This window comes from Canis aureus, chromosome 5 (genome assembly GCF_053574225.1).
Source record: "Canis aureus isolate CA01 chromosome 5, VMU_Caureus_v.1.0, whole genome shotgun sequence".
Classification (NCBI taxonomy): Eukaryota; Metazoa; Chordata; class Mammalia; order Carnivora; family Canidae; genus Canis; species Canis aureus.
Genome location: NC_135615.1, coordinates 83,719,399 through 83,738,854, shown reverse-complemented (window position 1 = coordinate 83,738,854; position 19,456 = coordinate 83,719,399). Strand labels below are relative to the sequence as shown.

Here is a 19,456-nt window from a genome sequence, read left to right as displayed (position 1 = left end):
TTCTAGGGAAGGCACGTTTGGGGTGGGACTGCAGGGTGTGTAAGCGTCCTCAAGACTGACGTTCATGGTGTTGGTTACCCTTCCCTCTGGCTTTCCAATCCTTGTTCCATGACTGTTGGCAAATTCCCTGAGCTCTCTTTGCCTCATTTTCCTCATCTGTAAATTGGGAGTCATAACCATTCCTGCCTCCTCATGTTGTTACGGTACCTGGTATGCATGAAACCTCTTACAACGCAGAGTGGACACTATTGTAGTTGCCTCTGTGAGGCTGTCCCACCTCACTCAGCCTTTTGGTCAACTGTAAAGAAGAGAAGCGAATAAATAGCAAAGCCTTTAACACGTGTGTGTGTTGTGTATGTGCGTATATATTTGTCAGCACAAGTACAAAGTGTAATCCATGTAGAATTGTTGGTCATCGTTGCGTGACACTCCCAATTTAGGGAGACTGTGGCTGGTGTGTATTTGCTGCCCACCATGCAAGACCATGCTCGCCTCAAGGCAAAATTATGCAGGTTCCTTCATCCTCTGGTGGTGTTCCAGTTTCTAGGTCTTCATTAATCTAAATGATTACACAGACTCATAGTGGATCACCTGAAAATGAACTTCAAACTATATGTTCTTCCCAACGCGTTCTACTGCGGTGGACTGCAGCTCCAGCTCTCGAGAATGGATTTGTTTCGCATTGACTATTGGCATCAGCCCAATCAATGGATTCACTAAACGGTTTGGCTGGCTTTCCTGACCTGAAATCTATCAAGTTTGAACAAGGGTTCTGGCAAAGTTATAGCCACATTCTGTGTAGGCCTCACATTCTGATTTATGTCAAGTCTAAATGCCACATATGATAGCTTATCTTAATTAAAGACTGTGACGGGACTGAAATTCAGTGAGACAAAGTTAGCACAGTCTCTGCTCTTAATTCCCGAACGTTCCATGACTCTTTACGGTGCTAGCCCAAGAGTTCAGATTAATAAATGAGCTCAGAAAGGCCCCTGCTTTCCGCTGAGGGAGCGCCTATGGGAGTTAGATGCGTGTAGACATTCCGCAAGGCGTGCCTTCCCCACCAACTCAAATGTCCTTGCAAACCCGAAACTGCGATACGGTCTAAAAGGCCCCCTGTAAGTTCTGACATTCAAAAGAAGTGTGGGAAGGACATGAAAGGAATAGTTGCATTCAATCAGATCAAACAGGAATAAGAATTCAGTACCGACAATTCATTATACTGAGCTCCAATTGAACTCCGTACAGATTTTTACTGAATCTGGAACTCCTTTAAATGGGTTGTATATGCGTGCCAAGATTTCTTCCTTCTGGACAAGGGCAGAGATACCCCAGGCCCAAGTCCTCCCTCTTCCTTTCCATGGTGCGGCCAGAATAACCTCAGGAAATATCTAAATGTTTAGGTCTCTACTGGTACTTGGAATTCATGGTGGCTTTTATTCTCCCATCATAATTCAAGGATCTTTCGGCAAAGCTCTAGAAAATTGGATCTTAAGTTATAAACAGAATAGAGATGATGAGCACTCCTAAGAATAGCCATGTGAAATCCCGTCAGCATCTCCGAGGAATGGGGCCCCATACGGCCCTCCTGAGTCTCGGTGCTCTGTTCACACAAAGGGCGTCATTGCAGGTGAGGGCATCAGGAACATTCCAACACTGCAACCACGTTCTGCTCCCTTTCTTCTTATTCCAGTTGAGTAGAAAGTGGTGAGTCTTCGAAGTCCTGCTGAACCATAAACTGGCTGTGGGATGCTCACAGGTCGCTCGTAAGACACCTCACTTCTCTGGAATCTTGGTTTGCTCATCAATTAAAAGAGGGGTAGGACCTCTCCTCTCAAGAACTTGGGTTGTGGCTTAACTGGGAAACAAGAGCAGGTACCTACTGTGACAGGCAACAGGTGCTCACTGAAGGGGAGAGCAGCCCCTTTCCCTGTCCAAAATCAATAGGGATCATAGAAACAACAGTGCAACCATAATAGCAAGTGTGAACAGTTGTGGTGCATTTGGGGAACCGTGGGGTTCTGCTTGTTGGGCGAGAGCCTCACCTCCTGTCATGCTTACCATGGGCTCCTGTGGTGAGTCGATGTGACCAGCAGCAGCAGCAGCACTCCTGTTGCACGAATGAGGCCACTAAGCTTGGAGGGTTGAACTGATCCCCCAGGTTCTCACCGCTAACAGAGCTAGGGCACAAATCTGTTTCACCAGGAGTAAAAGTCAGATGTGTGTGTGTGTGTGTGTGTGTGTGTGTGTGTGTGTGTGTGTGATGCCCACAGGTCCTTCCTCCATGATCCTGTCCCCCTTGGTCCTCAACCACTCCCATCTCTCCTGAGAACTCAGGTTTAGCCACATTTCTTTGGATGTTTCTCCAACACACTAGACAGGCTCCTGCCTTGAGGCCTTTGCACAGACCTTTCCCTCTGTCTGGAACACTTGCTCTCAGGTGACCACATGCCTAATTTCAAGAATGTGCTCAAATGTCATCTTCTCGAAGAAACTCATCACGACTTCCCTACTTAAAATTCTAATGCCTCCTGCCACCTCTCCCTCTGCCCTGTGATCCCTTAAACTCCATTTTTCCCCCTTCTGTTCCCTTTCTAATTTTTTAAAAAATTTACTTATTCATGAGAGACACACAGAGAGAGGCAAAGACACAGGCAGAGGGGGAAGCAACCCTGTGGAGCCTGTGGGGTCACAACCTGAGCCAAAGGCGGATGCTCAACCCCTGAGCCACCCAGGCACCCCTTGCTCTTACCATCTTCTAGCCTACTATAGAATTAACTTATTTATACATTTATGCGTGTGTGTTGGGCTCTTCCAAATAAGAAGTTCATCCTGAGTAGGGACCTGTGATGCATTGATGCATCCCCTATACCAGAGTAGCACCTGATGTACCGTAGCCAGTGAAGATCTGTTGGAAGAGTGAATGAGTCAGTGAATGGTAGGGCTGTCAAGGTCTTAATGACAGCACCCCACCTCTGCGCACAGCTGGTCATGACCTCTTTCATTCGTGATGTAACGTTTGTCCACACAGAAGTCCAGTCCACTCTATCCTCGTGGTGTCCAGCCTCTACTCTCGGGGGCTTATCATTAGGTTGGGCCAGTAAGACACAGGACAAGACATTCTGTTCACTGGTGGGCTGTGGGGGGGGGGGCAGGCTCTAATTCCCAGAGGGCCCGCCCCCATAGGTGGCCTCGTTGGAAAGTGACTTCATGGAGAGGACAGGAATCGAGCTGGGTCTTTAAGGGAGGGGAATGGATAGAAAGTAGGGACAAAGCCATAGAGGCTGCAATGGACAGATGTACGGGATGCATATCCTCCCTGGTCTCCGACCTTGGCTCACGTGCCCCCTTCCTCGGGAAGCACCCCACGACCCCACAGCCTCATTGAGCTCTGCTGTTTCACAACCAGAAGATGTGAAATGTCCCTTTTCTCCAGAGATCTTATCACAGTTTTTAATTATAAACTTTATGTCCCATAAAGCCACGGTCACTCCAAGCGCCCGCAAGATTCAGGGGCCTGAGGCGGCTGGTGCGGGGCCTCCCCAGCATCGTGCTGGAAGCACAGTGCATCCCTGTAGCCCCCATCCTCTCCTCGGCCTCCTCGGGGGCCTCGCAGCAGTGGGGGGGGGGTGGGCAGATACGCCCCTTTCACTCCGCAGGGGAACAGCTTTTGCTTGTCGCTATTGAAAATGTGGCCGAACCGCCAAAAGGACATGAAATCAACTGTGTGCATTGTGCATCGTGAGTCCCCATGGGCTCTGTGGCGTGGAGGGTGGCCGTGGACCCACCGAGGCCAGAGGACAGCTGGGAGCTCCCGGGCGCGGTCCCTGGACGCCAGCGACTCAGCCCCGGGCATGAGCGTGCCCTTCCCACCGGGCTCGGGGCGCTTCCCTCGGTCCTTGGGCATAGGGCTGTGATGGCTTGTGGTTTTCCTCCTGGGAGCTGAGTGTGCACGTGTGTGTCCAGGAGGATGCATGCACACACACTTGCACACATGGATGTACACACATAGGCACACATGCACATGTATGTACACATGTGCACACATGTGCATGCAAGTGTGCACATGCAAACAGGCACACCCACACATGTGCACAGTGCACACCCACACATGTGCACATGCACATGCACACTCACATACATGCACACATGCACAGCCACACACGTGCACACACCCACACATGCACACCCACACATGTGCACATGCATGCACACATGCACATGCACACACGCACACCCACACATGTGCACATGCATGCACACACATACACATGCACACCCACACATGTGCACACACCCACACATGCACACCCACATACATGCACACAAAGGCACACACACAAACACAAAGTCTTCGTTCTCCCTGAACGTTACAGCACTCACTCCTCCCCAGCCCAGTTTGTTTATTTTTGAGGCAGATTTTTGATGATGCACAATCCACTTAGACCACACAGATTTTATTGTGCAATTCAGTGCGCTTTGAACACATCTACCCCCATGTGACCATTGCCCCCAGGCACGACCTAGAAAATTTCCACCTTCCTGGAAAGTTCCCTCAGGCCCCTTTCCAGGCAATACCCGCCCTCCACAGGGCCCATCTCTTTTCTGATTCTTACCACCATAGATTTGTTTCACTTATGCTAGAAATTCATTTAAAAATAGAGTGTGCATCCTTGTGCCCCCTTTCTTCCACTCAGCAAAGTAGTTTTTTGAGATTCATCTGTGCAGTTTCTTTTATATGAAGTTGGGAGTTATGGACTAAATGTTTGTGTCTCCCCAAAATTCGTATGTTGAGCCCCCAGCCCCTCCCCTCCCTGTGGGATGGTATTTGGAGACAGGTTCTTTAGAAGGTGAGCAGGGCTGGATGAGGTCATGAGGGTGGGGCCCCCATGATGGGATTAGTGCCCTTGTAAGAAGAGACCAGAGTGCTCTCTCTCTTCGCACCCACGCACAAGGAAGGGCCACATGAAGGAGGACAGAGCAAGAAGGTGGCTGCCTAGAAGCCAGCAAGAGAGACCTGTCCTCAACCCAACCCCGCCAGTACCCTGAACTCAGACTTCCAGTCGCAGCGCCGTGGCTACAGCAAATACAAGGAGGGGGATAAATACCCAGCTTCCGTGATGCTGCAGAGGGACAGCTCAGAGCTGTGACTCATCGCGTCTGTTGGGGTTTCCCAGCAGAACAGAACCCCAGGCCTGCAGGACATCCTGCTCCTCAGTAGACTTTCTCCTGGCTTCCTCCCGTCCCCCGCCTCCTGTCCCTGTCTCTATACCACTTCCTGCCAGGCCCCCCTTGCACCCAGATCCCGATCTTCAGGGCTGCTCTGGAAATGTGCAGCTAAGAGCCCCGCTTCAATCTTCGTCTTTCAGCAAGCACTTTAACTTCAGTTGCTTCATCTTAGAATGGGGATAGTGGCAGGGCCTAAAAGCCATAGGACACTGTGCCTGCAGCCACTGAGTCACATCTTTAACCCAGATATCTCATTTCATATGAGCCAAATACTCCTGTGATCTCCTTTTTATGGATGAGGAAACTCATGCGCACGTACACAGACTTAGATGGCCTACCTGGAGTCCCTTAGGCAGTAGGTAGTGGAGCCAAGGTTAACTTAGATGGTGATGATGGTGATGATGTGATGGTGGTGGTGGTGGTGATAATGGTGATGATCATGGTAGTGGTGGTGATGGTGGTGATGGTGAGAGTCATGGTGGTGATGGTGGTGGTGGTGGTGATGGTGGTGGTGATGGTGGTGGAGGCAGCTCGCAGTCACTGAGGGCTTTCTTTGTGCCTAATACTGACATACACTTAGATCTTAAAACAATCCTGAGAGGTAGGCACTATTATTATACCCATTCTACAGAGAGGACAGTCAAAGCCCTGAGGTGTTAAGTGACTTGCCTAAGGTCGGACGGCTGGTCAGGGGAGGAAACAGGCTCTAACTCAGGCATGCCCGATCCCAGAGTCTGTTTCTCAAGCAAGAGGCCGTATGCAGAGACACCGCCAGCACGCCCAGCTGTTTTTAATTTGATCTGATTATCATTATTTTTCAGGGCTATTTCCCTGCCTGGCACTTTACCTTCTTCACCAACTACCTGGATTAAGACCTTTTGTCCTCCAGGGGAATGTGATAAAAAGTGTGTCTCATTCTCCTCCTCCGCGAAGCTGGTTCTGAAAACACTCTTGTTCCCTTGATGCGTCCCAGTTAGAGCTTGCGTGGAAATTCGGTGAGTCAGAGAGCCATGTGTCTCTTCTAGATAAAACCATGTCAGCCTCTGATCTGAGAATCCCTCCCCCCCTGCTCAAAGGCATCCCACTCACAGCCCACAGCCCGCAGCCAGGGGGCTTGAGCCTGCTACCAGCCTGTTACTGCTCCTTAACTCATAAAACTTGAGCATATTTACAGTGATGAGGATAATTTTCAGAACAAAGCCAGTGGAATGTGCATGTCTAAAGGCCTCAGCTTCCCTTTAAAGTCCTCGCTGAGGCCAGTGAGCAATTTTCGACAATCATGAGAAATGATGCTTTATGCTGGACGAGGAGATTAGACAGGGACACCGCTGTCTTTTGTTCTCTGTTCCTCACCTCGCCCCTGGCCGTCAGAAACCAGGCATTGTGAAAATAATTGTCCAATTTTTCCAACATGATCAATTTGCCGTAATTTTTTTTTTTAAAGAAAGCAAAGAAGGGGGCACCGCCAGACGGCCGCTGTCTCCTCCCCGCCCCTGCCCTGCCCGCCGGGGCCCTGGCCGAGTGAGGCACCTGCCCTGCGCCCAGGCTGCACACAGGAGCTGGAGAGGCCCCCCTGCTGACAGCAAAGGGAGCCCGGGTACCTGCCCCCCACCAGGGGCACCCTGGCTGCTGAAGAGAAGTCAAAGGGGGCAGCGTTTGAAGTGACAGCAAAAGGGAAGGGGACAGAGGGAGAGAGAGGAGGAGGAGATGGAGGGGGAGCTGCTGCTGTCACCCCGGGGGTGGGAGGATGTGTCCCCATTTTCTCAGGGCCTGTCCCCCGAAAGGTGGTGGCCTGGTGGCCGGCTGCAGTTCTTCTGAAAGCAACAAGTCAGCTCCTGTCCTCGGCTCCCTCCCGTCTGTGGGGCTCTTTTCACTCCTTTCCTCCCCCGGTTAAATTCCCAGGGAGGTCGAAAAGTGTGTATTTTTCTGAGGCTGAGAAAAAAAAAAAATGCAGAAGCACAGCACACCCTGCTTCTCTGTGTTCACCCTTCGTGGAGGCTTTTGATGACCGTCCTGCGGGCGCACTCGTGTCTTGATTTACCCTGCACGACACTCCCCGCGTGGCCCCAGCTCAGCGGCCACCAGGCTGGATGCAACCGGGTGGGGCAATCAAGGTGCGCGGAGGGAGGAGGGAAGGCCTGGGGGGGAGGAAGCGGAGTGGGGTCCCAGCAGGCAGGGGGCCGGGGTGCTGGGGTGCAGCAGAGGCCTGGGGGAAGCGGCCGTAGGCTTCGCCTTGCGAGGACTTCAGGTTCCCTCTGGGTGAGAAACTCCCTTAGGCTTGTGCGATGGGTGAGAACCTGTACTAGGACTCGGGCCGGTACGGGTCGTGCTTGTTGAAAACGTTCCAGATTTCTCCATGGCTTGTAGAGTCAAGTAGAAGGTCCCGCCCACCACGAACACCTCCTCCAGGACCTGCGGGCGCCCCATGCAAGCCCGTGGTGCTAGCAAGGCCTCCCCTCTCTCCTGGGGGCTCCGCGTCTGTGCCCTTGGTAACTCACCCAATCCTGGGACTCTGTGGGCATCCATGTCCCGGCAAATGGATATATCTGGTCCAGAACCTTCTCCTGAGCTCTGTGCACCCGACTTGGATGCCTGACAGACCTCACAAAGCCCAGACATCCAAACCAGAGCCCGCGATGTGCCTCCCCACCCCGCAGCCTGCCCCCCTCGGATGACAGCAGCCCCCTCCCCCAGGCTCTGCAGGTCTCAGGGTCCCCCCCTGGGCCTCTCTCTCTCCTTTTCATACCCCGCATCCAGCCAGTCGGGAAGTTTTGTTGGCTCTGCGATCAAAATATTGAGTCTCGGGCCTCTGCGGCTGCCCCGATCTGAGCCACCAACTGCTCCTTCTCACCGGGGTCACCCCACAGCCTCCTACCTGAGCCCCATCTTTACCGTCTTTCTAGACTCTGTCCTAGCCTAGAAGCCAGAACCCCCACCCCCTGCTCAAAGCCTGCACAAAAGCCACGATCTACAGCCGGGCTGGCCGCTCCCCACTTCCTGCGGCGACGGGGGTGTCCCATGTCTCGAGGGTCCAGTATGGCAGCCCGTGGCCGCATGTGGCTTTCGAACACTTGAAATGCGACTAAGGAGACTGAGGAACTACTCTTTAAAATTGATTTCATTTTAATTTATTTAAATTTGAATGGCCACGTGTCCCCGGTGGCTACGAGGTTGAACAGTGCGCACGTACAAGGCCCAGGACCTGCTGTCCTATCCCCGCCCCCACAGCTGCCCCATGCCAGCTACTTTGACCTCTTACTGTTTATTCCTCAAAAGCTCCAGGCTCAGTCCTGCTCTCTGCTCTGTCCTTTCCTCCCGGAGGGTCCTTCCCAGATATCTGCCCAGTAGACACCTCCACCCTGCCCTCGCCCACATCCACTCCCGATCTCCCTTGCCTTACTCTGCTTTTTCATATCCACGGTACGTCTCGCCTTCTGGCCGGTTGCATAGCACATTTATTTATGAGCCCTGTTGTTTTGTATCTGTCCTCTAGAAGGCCAGCTCCACCGGGATGGAGATCTTTATCTGTCTGGTTCACCGCTGGGTCCCCAGCACGTTGAAGAGTTTCAGCACTTGGAAGGTGCTCAGTAAATGTTGGTCTCGTCCCCTGGGACACCATCTGCCACCTCTCCAACAACACTCATCCATCATTCATCAAATAATCAGAGAGCCTGCTTTTTGCCACGCGTCTTGTTAGGTGCCGGGGACACGGCGGTGCCCAGGGCAGGCAAGAACCTCTGCCCCCAGGGAGCTGACGTTCGCTTCGGGAGACAGACACTGAACAGGCAAATGAGAAGAGCATAGTGGGTGCTGGGAAGAAGGGAGGGCCGTGATGGAGAACGAGGAAGGTAGGATGGAGGCTGAATCGGAGAATGAAGACAAGGAAGGCCTTTCTGAAGGAAGAGAAGGACCCAGCTACACAGAGGCCGGGGGACAGTACATTACAGGGAAAAATAAAAGGAATGGAAGCAGCGAGTGTTGTGGTTCCTGCAGGGAGAAGGATCGAGGCTCCAGGACACGTGGGGATGTGGGATGAGTGAACACTGAGGTTGACAGAGCCTGGATCAGTCAGGGCCTGGCAGATGTAGGGCCAGTTCTAGTGCTTCTCCTCCAGGCACTGAAGCTGGCTCCCACCTCCTTCCCTGAACTCTTAGAACATTCGTTGCCTAAGATGTCTTTTTGACTCACAACACGCCCCAGTGAGATCTTATGCAGAAGGCCCCAGATAACAGCGGTAAGTAGAGCTGTCTTGGCAGGTTGGAAGCCTGGAGCCCCACCTTTTCTGCCTCTTCTTGGGCCTCCGATGGCCCCTCGGGAACCTTCATGGAGCCCAAGGATCCCGGGAGCTTCAGTTTGAAGCACTGTGGCTACAGCACTCATGGCGTTGGGAGCTCAGCTCTTCCTCCTCTGGTCTGTGGCTGTGTGCGAGTCTTGTCTCCAAGCAGACTCACCTCCTTTCTGGAGGGGGGATTTCATCTCTGACATCCCCTAACAGGGCCTCTTGGTCGGCTGAGTACTTTGGAGAGACCAGTAAGCATCAATATCTACTTAGTACACTTCAGTAGTCTGCTGGCCACTCCTGTTGGGGCTCCTAGGAACCTTCTCGAGCTTCCATGTGATTAAGAATTAACTGGAGAGCAAGTAAAAAATGCAGACCTCAGAGTTGACTGGAGCTTAGGAATCTGCCTTTTTAACAAGCATCATACGCGATCCTCGTGCAAATGGTCTATGGATCACTCTTTGCAAGACGCCCATAACCTGGGGCACCTGGCTGGCTCAGCGGTTGAGCGTCTGCCTTTGGCTCAGGGCGTGATCCCGGGGTTCTGGGATCGAGTCCCACATTGGGTTCCCTGCAGGGACCCTGCTTCTCCCTCTGCCTATGTCTCTGGCTGTGTCTCTCATGAATGAATAAATGAACTGTCAAAAAAAAAAAAAAAAAGACACCTGTAACCTGAAGTTCAGGTCAGCTGATTAAAGACAGATATTTGTTGACTTACATCCAAATGGCCAGGGACACTGAATATGACTCAAAGCTTGGGATGGGAGATTGACTTTTCATTTAAAAAGAACACTACATCTGAAACTACTGATGGACTCTATGTAGGCTTATCGAATATAAATTTAAAAAATAAAAAAATTTAAAAAATAAATAAATTTGTGACAGTGTCAGGACCACCTGGCTTGTCTGACAAGCTTCTGGAAAGAGTGCACATTAATGACGTTACCTTGACAAAAGCCAAACTTGACATGAGGGTGATGTGCACTGTGACTGCAGACACCCCCACTCCTCCCACCATGAATTATCTGGGCGAGGACTCCAGTCTTCTGCAGCGCCGAGGGGAGACGCAGAGCGTTCTGCTGACAGCCTGAGATGGCTTTGGCAGAGAGGAATTCTCTCCTGTGGGCTTGAAGCACTGGGCGTGTTCTGCTTTCCCCTCACTTCCCACACTGGCTGTCAATCCCTGTTCATGCTTCTGTCTCCTGCGTTCGGCTAATGGCTCCTGCGGCAGGCACCTCATCCTTCCTAACCCGGACCCCCTGAGGTGTGATTCATGTTAGACACGTGGTAGGTACTGAAAAGATTTTCCGGAATGGCTAGTTTAGTTACTAGCACAACAGGCTGCATAATTTCAGGGCCTTGTGCAAAGCAAAAATGTAGGGTCCCTGGTTCAAACATCAGTAAGAATTTCAAGGGGCACCTGGGTGGCTCAGTGGGTTAAGCATCTGCCTTCGGCTCAGGTCATGATCTCAGGACCCTAGGATCGAGCTCCCTGCTCAGTGGGGAGCCTGTTTCTCCCTCTCCCTCCTGCTTGTGCTTTCTCTCACTCTATCAAATAAATAAAAGACATACATACATACATGCATGCATACATACATACATAAATAAATACATAAATAAATACATGAATAAAATCTTTAAAAAAAAGAATTTCAAGATGGCAACAGCAGAGCATTAAACCAAGTTTGGGGTTCTCCTGCCGGGGCTGTGGGAACACATCCAGGAACAGGCCCTGGTCACTATTGATGTTCTGTGAGCTCCTGGGTCTCCTATACCTATAAAGGTGGGGGGCCCCAGGTCTAGGACTCTAACAGCATAAGAGCTGTTGCCTTTGACGTAAAGAGTAGTTCGCATAAGCTTCTTGAGGGCTGGTCTCCACCTTCCTCTTTCTCGTGTTGCTCACCAGGTTACCCACGGCCCCCAGCTCCCAGAGCCCTAGCATCCATCTTCCTCAGGCAGAGTCAAGAGCCCATTGGCTTGTCATGGTCTGTTTGCTTCTCTGTGCCCCTGATGGATTGCGAGGTCTCAGAGAACAAGGACCGGGCCCTTGAATCCCCAGGGACTTGAACAAGACCCTGGAACTTTTTCAACACTTAATATTTGTTTAAATGACTGGAGGAAAAAAAAAAAAAAATGACTGGAGGATAACTTAATGAATTAAATCCAGATGGCGATGTTGGCTTCTTATGGCTTGTGATAGAGTTTTTCAAACCATCTTCTGAATTAACGTTTCATGAGAACACAAATAAACATTTTTATTCACATTTATAGGCATATGTATATGAACTAAAGCCAGGTTGAACTCCTATTAGAGTCCTCTGGAACCAATGTGTGGTTCTGGAAGTTACAACAGAAGCCTCATCCGGGAATTCAGTAGAAATGCAAATTTGCAAATTCTCTCAGGCCCAACCCCAACTCTACTGAATCAGGAACTCTGGGGGTGGCGCCCAGAGAAGTCTGTTAGAACAAGTGTTCGGGGTAAATCAAATGCCCGTCATCTGAGAGTACTAGTGTTCTAAGGAATAATTTGGAAGGCAGTGACTTCGTGGAACTTTCTCCCAGATGTATTTGGATTTTAACACAAATTAATTGTTAGCAGCTGCAGCCTTCAAAGTCTCAAAGGATTAAATTTGGTGATAAAATTTTACATAGTGAGTCAAAATCCTATAAGGCTGTTTCTTGATATGTGGGTATTTATTGGACTCAGAAAGTAGGACATTGGGTTAGGAGAGGAAAGATAAAACTCTCGTATTAAATGTATGTTGTTTTTTTTTTTTTATATATACCCACAACAAAAAGGAATATTGGTTGACATAAAGCTAGAAGGTGAGTTAGGAAGAGAGATGTATATGGTAAAGGGAATGCTGGCCCCGTAGCTAGATGACCTCCAGGATACGTGACATTGCACAAGTCAGACTTTTTGATCCTTAATTTCTTCACCTAAAAATTGGAGATAACACCCCGGGCTGTCATGGATGGTCGGGCGTGTTGTCTCTGCACAAGAGGATCCAGCAGAAGGGCAAGTGGGTGCTGATGTCCAGCCGAGCTAGGCTTTGCGTCTGCTCTGAGAGGAAGGGGCATCTTTGTCCCATTCACTCAGAGGCACCCTGCGAGCCAGCTGAGCTTTTGAGAATACCTGCCTCTGCCCACCTGGTCAAGTAGGTGTGAGGGTCAGAAGATGATGAGTAGGAAAGCCACTTCGAAACTGCAACATACGATATAAATACGCGATAGGATGCTATTCCGACTGTTGCTGCAAAGATATTCTTACATGTTGACCATTTCACTCAGCCAGGCTGACCAAAGACCTAATATGCTAATTGCACAGAAATCACCATCTGTCCACCAAAGCTCCTGCTGTAACAGTCGGGAAGCCAGCAAGACCTCTTAGTGTCAGGGACAGAAACTTCCAGGAGGGGCTTCCTGCACCCTCGCCACTTTGTGAGATGACCGCAGACAGTCTGCAGGATGATGTCGCTAACCCTCCCTACCTAGTATGGGTGCTTCGCAGCATCTGCTCTGGATGCAGCTGGGCTGGCCTGGTGGGAGGGGTCCACACAAGAAAGGACCAGAAGCACCAGAGAACCCACAGACTCTTGGATGGGGCAGCAGACCCCTGGACGTGAGGCAGGCCTGGACTCCGCTTACTGTGTGCTGAAGAGGAAAGACGACTCATTTCTGTTATTAGCATTGGGAGCCCCGACTTCCTTGGTGGGACATCACAAAATCCCTGTTGACCTGACTTCATAAGTACCTAAAATTGAACACCCACGAGCACTTTTTTTTATAAGAGCAAACGTGGTCTTGCTCATTGCCACCTTGTGGCAGCTTAGCACTATAGCACCAAGCAAGGTGAACAGATACCTGCTTTGGGGGCACTTGGGACTTCTGTAGATTTTCCCTCTGTTGGGAACACCTTTGTGTTCCTTTCCCCAGTGTCCCTTTTGAGGGACCAGTGAGCTGTTGAGATATCTGGGTCCCAGGGCGAACTTGGCCTATATCAGCCAAGTCTCTCTCTGGTCCCCCTTCTTTCTTTTCCTCCTATCAGCCTCCCAGACCCTTGAATTATATGACCTCTATGATTCCTTGCAACCCTGAAATGGGTTGGTTTTACCAAAGGTGATCTGGGCTTCTCAGGTAATACAGTAAAAGATAGGTTGTATTTTGTATTGTGTTGTTTTGCAAAATCAAAAATACATCTCTAGCCCCTTCCGACGGGCCGGTGCTCCCTGAGGGATCTCTGCATGGTGAGATAGTGGCTGGCTGCCGGGGGGCCGCAGGAACTTCAAAAGCTGCCTAATTAAGTTCCAGCCAGCAGGCTACCTCTGTGGGCCAGGGGGCTCTCGGAAGATAAGACAAGACACATCCAGAGATAAAGGGTGGAGCTTTGCAAATGAATGAAATAAATCAGGAGCAACCCATCCCACTGGCAAATGGAAATCATTCTAACAGGAGCCCAAGGCCCACTGAAATCACAAGGCAGAGTGGCATCGCCGTCGGACAGGAGGGTGCCAGCCTCTTGGCCCGTCCTCCAGGGCTCTGATGAAGGATGATTGTGGTATCAACTGGAATGGGAAGATAAGGCGAGATGCCACTAATGGAGGAGAACTGTCTCCTCTATTCCAGAAGCTAATCCCCAGTGACTCATCCCTCCTGAGCCTCCCAGGGGGATGCGAAGGCTTTGAAGGCGCATTGTTTATTCCTCTGACCTGTGTATTAATCTGCTTTGGTAGAATTCTAATTATACTCCGTGGTCTTCGGTTGTCAAAAGTCTGTGTTTCTCTGACTAATTTTACAGCAGAGTGGCTCCGCTTTCCTGCACTTCAGATATAAGAGTTCTCAGGCCTTCAAGTGTCCTTGGAGTTTCCAAAAAAAAAAAAATATTTTAGAGCAGTAAGCCCAGCCCCCAGTCAAGAAAGTGTAAGATTTTGCTCAACTTAGGTAAATTGAAAGTTGTAAAATTGAAGGAATCTGGTCACCTTGACTCCTCTGCTAACTGCAGAGCGTAATTTCTCTTCCTAACTGTACCCGGATCTTAATAGTAGTGGTCCTTGGCGGGTTTCATGGTGTGTGGTACGGTCACAAAATAACTCTCAGACTTTGAGTTGTGAGGGCTTCCAGTGAAAACCTTTTTAGAGGATATACACCCCTTAAGGAAAATGATGTCAAAATCCATTAGAACAGGGCAACCTGGAAAGCTCAGCGGTTTGGCGCCTGCCTTCAGCCCAGGCTGTGATCCTGGAGACCCGGGATCGAGTCCCATGTCAGGCTCCCTGCATGGAGCCTGCTTCTCCCTCTGCCTGTGTCTCTGCCTCTCTCGCTCTCTCTCTCTGTCTATCATGAATATATAAATAAAATTTTTTTAAAAATCCATTAGAACAGTGGTCCCTACCTTGTGGTTTCTTTGGGGTCACCTGCCCCCCCTTCTCTAGTCTCAAAAATAAACTAAATTCATGATTTTTATAAAATTTTATTTATTTATTCATGACAGACACACACACACACAGAGGCAGAGACACAGGCAGAGGGAAAAGCAGGCTCCACGCAGGGAGCCCGATGCAGGACTCGATCCCCGATCTCCAGGATCAAACCCCAGGCTGAAGGCAGCGCTAAACCGCTGGGCCACCAGGGCTGCCCTAAATTCATGTTTTTAATTAAAATAACTTACAGTTGGTCTTGAGACTTCCACACCCCTCTTTATAAGATAACTGTCAAGGGAGAGAAGTAAAGAGTTTTTCTTCCTAAAATCCTCAGATGTTATAAGGTGGTAAAGCTTCCGGTGACAGTGTACCATGTGTCTACTTCTTTAGTTATGTCCTTTAAAATATGAAATTCTTCAAATGTCTGTACTGACCTCCTCCATTCAGCAGCTTTGTTTCCTCCCAAAGCCTCAGAGTGAGCCTGAGAGAGATACAGATCCAATCTCTACTCTGCCCTCTGACCTCCGTGCCTGTACTTGAGGCTTTCTGGACTGAGCTCACCTCTAACTTCTGCAAGTCCAGAGCCTACTGACAAGGAGGCATAGTGAACCAACTATCCACCAAAAATTTCTCCAGTTTGTGTCTCTCTTGATCTGTTGGGTTGAAACATTAAACCCGTGGCCAACCAGGTCTGTGGGTGCCTCTTTAGACAGAAAATCAGCTCCATCAGAACAGCCAAAACAGCCATGCCAGCACCTCCTCAACACCAAATCCCAAGCCTCAGCAGGTGCCTTGGGGAGCACTGGTGGGCAGTTCAACATCTGCTCCCAGAAGTTTTTAAATAGTAAAAGCAGCATATCAATTAAATTGACTCCAAAGCCCTGCTGGGCACTAGGATGAAAATCCATTTCCTAGTCTGATTCCCATCTCAAGTTTTCCAAATTAACTTTAAAGCTTAAAGGAATTAAAGACTTCATTCTCAAAGTTCAAAAATCACCTTTTGTGATAATTTATGGTGCTCAGTTGGTGCTAGGTGCAATTTACCCTGATAGCTGGAAGAATCAGATGCTCTAGTCAGTGCAGCTTGGGTCTTTTCTCCCAGAGTGTGTGAGATTCCTGCAGGAACTCAAAACTTGAATTTGTTCTACACCAAAGATCTCCCATGTCCCAGTTTTATTTATTTATTTTTTAAAGATTTGTTTATTTGAGAGAGAGAGAGGGGCAGGGGCAGAGAGAAAAAGAAATTCAAGCAGATTCTGTGCTGAGCTTGGAGCCTGACATGGGGCTCGGTCTCACGACCCTAAGGTCATGACCTGAGCTGAAATCAAGAGCCCATGTTTAACCAACTATGCCACCCAGATGCCCTTTACATGCCCCACCTTTTAATAAGAGTCCAATAGCCTATATCTATCTATCTATCTATCTATCTATCTATCTATCTATCTATCTATCATCTATCTATCATAACAGTACTAGTCTTTTACCTACTATCTCAATTTGAGTTATGCTGAAAATAGATCCTGAATCAAGGACTTGAACACAGACCATTTATTTGGGTAGCATATGGGTTGAATTGTGTTCCCTAAAAATCATATGTTGAAGTCCTAACCCCCAGTACCTTAGAACGGGACCTTACTTGGTCTGATGTCTTCACAGAGGTAATCAAGTTAAAATGAGATCATAGCATGGGCCCTAATCCAATATGACTGGTGATTTTATAAGAGGGAAGGGATTGGAGGCAGGCACACATGCACACAGAGAGAACCACACATGGACATCAAAGCAGAGATCAAGGTAATGGATCCACAAGCCAAAGAACACTAAAGATGACCAGCAAAGCCCCAGAACTGGGAGAGAGGCCTGGAACGTAGCCTTCCCTCACAGTCCTCAGAAGGAGCCAACCCTCTGTTCACTTAATCCCAGATCTCCTACCTCCAAGCCATGAGACAACAAATCCTGTTGTTCAAGCCTCCAGCCTGTGGTGCTCTGTGGTGGCAGCCAGAGCAGACGAATGTGAGCAGTGGTCCCAGGAAGCACTGGCTGAAGTTGGAAACGAGACAGCGATGGGAAGGCAGCCAATGAAGGGAATATATTGAGTTGGGTTCCACAGTGAGACCACTGAGGCTCAGTCCCCCTGGGGAGTGCTGGCAGGCAGTGTAGACACAGATCTCAGGATTGCCCCAGCTGAAGGAGAAGGAGGCTGAGGTGTTCATCTGTCTTTAGCTAAGGCTCCTGGAATTCCTGGCAGCTGAGAGAGCTCTCTGTCCGAGAGTCCTGTGTGTTTGCCGTCAGAAGTGGTTGACACGTACCGGGACAGCGAATGCTAATGTAGACATCAGCCACACACACATGCACAATTTGGAAAACAATCTAGTCTGAGTGCACGTACGTAATCCCTGGCCAAGTGATGTTTCCAGAGCCCGTCTATCGCAATCCACATGGAGATTCCCATTGCCCAAGACCGTGACTGAGGCTCAGTGGTGTCTGAGAGAGAAGAGTGGTTGCAAATACTTTGGTTTTAGCTTCCCCGTAATGCTGGTGGGTCCACTATGCAGTCTGGGGCCTCCAGTCTACATGAACTCAAGCCCAATGGAGAGAAAGCTCCAACGCAAAGGTTAATTATGGTATATGCTAACCATCGAGGGGAAATGGTGGCAAATGGTAAAGCTAACAATGGTGGCTTCATCACCTGCCTTACTTGAGGCATCTTTCTTCCCCATTCAACATATTCACAGTCTCCCAATTCCTTTCTCCTCTTGATTCTTGGGCTGGTGGCCTCTAGGTCTTTATCGGCGGGGAGGGGGGGCTGACCTAATGATGGCTTGTGAAAAGCAAATCCAAGTCCTGAGCCACAACCATAATTATTGGTGAGTTGACCCATCCTGCGGCACTGCTTGCATTTGGAGACTCTGCCTCCTGGAAAGATTCCCCCTCTCCAACCTCTGTGCCTTTCAGCTGGAAAACTACTCTCTTCAGGTTCCTACACAGAAGGGCTTTTGATGCTTCTAAAGCCAATGCCCCCGGGTCATGCAGCGGGGACCGATAATTCTCCCAAGTCGCTTTCAGGAACCCGTGTTTCCACCACATTTCAGCAACCTAGACATTTAGAATCTTTTTCTTTCTGTTAGAAATTTTTCTGCACCTGCAGAATGTACACCCCCTGCTTGACTTCCTTTTGCTGTCCCTCACTCTTAATTTTCATCTACATATTTCCAGGCGATGGCTAGTCATTGTAAAGCCCAGAATCTGGCTCTGGAATTCAGCTCACCTCCTCAGCCACATGCAGGTCTCTCATTCCAGGAGCAGGTGCTGTTCTAAGTACCCTAGATGCACCTCAGATCTCATAACACCACTGTAAGGCGGATCAGATCAGCATTTTACAGCCGAAGGGAAAAAAAAGACTAAAAGAAATTACATAACCTTCTGAATATTGCTCAGCTAGAAAGTAGATCAGGAGAAATTAGAACCCATCTCTGTCACCACCACATTATAACATAAAGCCTAGAACAGAAGGAAAGCGAGTGTAGCTGGATAACAGGATAAATCGCAGACTTGCAATTTGAGCTTAGAAAGTGAGTGAGCACAATACCCACTTAGAAGCTTATCCAGAGGACAAATTGTGATTGGATCATTCTCAACAAGCCTTGGTGGCATTGGTTAAACAATAGTGATGGGCTGAGATCTGTGCTAAGCTCCTTGGGCATCGTGCCACCGTGAAACAACACACCATCAGTACAGTAGTCCATTTTACTGTAATTAAAAGAGGAAACTGGGACCCAAGGACGTTAGGTCACCAGCTCAAGGTCATACCACTGGTAGTGGCCAAAGATGGACATGAGCTCAGATCTTTATGGTCCAAGACCTAGGGCGTAAGACACCAGAATGTGCCTTCCCCGTGCTCACGGGGTTGGGAGGTGGCAGGGACCAAGAGGGAAGAAGGGATCAAAGGGATCTGCGGTGATACTTCCTGAGTCACTGTTAGCCGGGAGACACCTGCAACGCATGCTCTGTCCCCCAGATGAATGATCAGTGTGTACATGGTCATTCAAGCTATAGTTTCTGGAATCTTCCCTCTTTAAAACACAGGTAAAGAAAGACCAAAGCCAAAGCTCTGGACAACACTGTCTTAGCAGATCTACCAAACACACATTCTAAACTCCAGTCACCTGTCAGCCTCCCAGTGACTGTTGACTTGACACCAGCCCCAGACAGGAAGTAGGTGCTGGTACAGGAGTGGCCCTGCATGGAACAGCAGGCAGGAGAGGCAGAGGAGTCCAGCTCAGGGCTGATGGAGGCAGACACTCCCCCCGCCAGGTGCCCCCCACCTCACCTAAATGAGATGCCTGATTTCCCTCCCATTTCTGCCCTATACATACAAGCACTTTTTTTTTCCCCTTTCATCTCCTATTTCATTCACAGGTAGCTGATAAACAAGGTCACATTTCTGCCCCTCATCGCAGAACTTAAGAACTGGAATGCTAAAGAAATTATATCAGAAACTAGAATGCCAAACTGGCATTTCACCCAA

At 49.5% G+C, this 19,456-nt stretch overlaps 1 protein-coding gene across 4 annotated transcripts in view; it reads left to right on the top strand.

Annotated features, from left to right (window-relative positions):
* Positions 1–19,456, top strand: part of KAZN (kazrin, periplakin interacting protein) — a 1,010,042-nt gene that overhangs the window by 444,407 nt on the left and 546,179 nt on the right. The window lies entirely within an intron of this gene.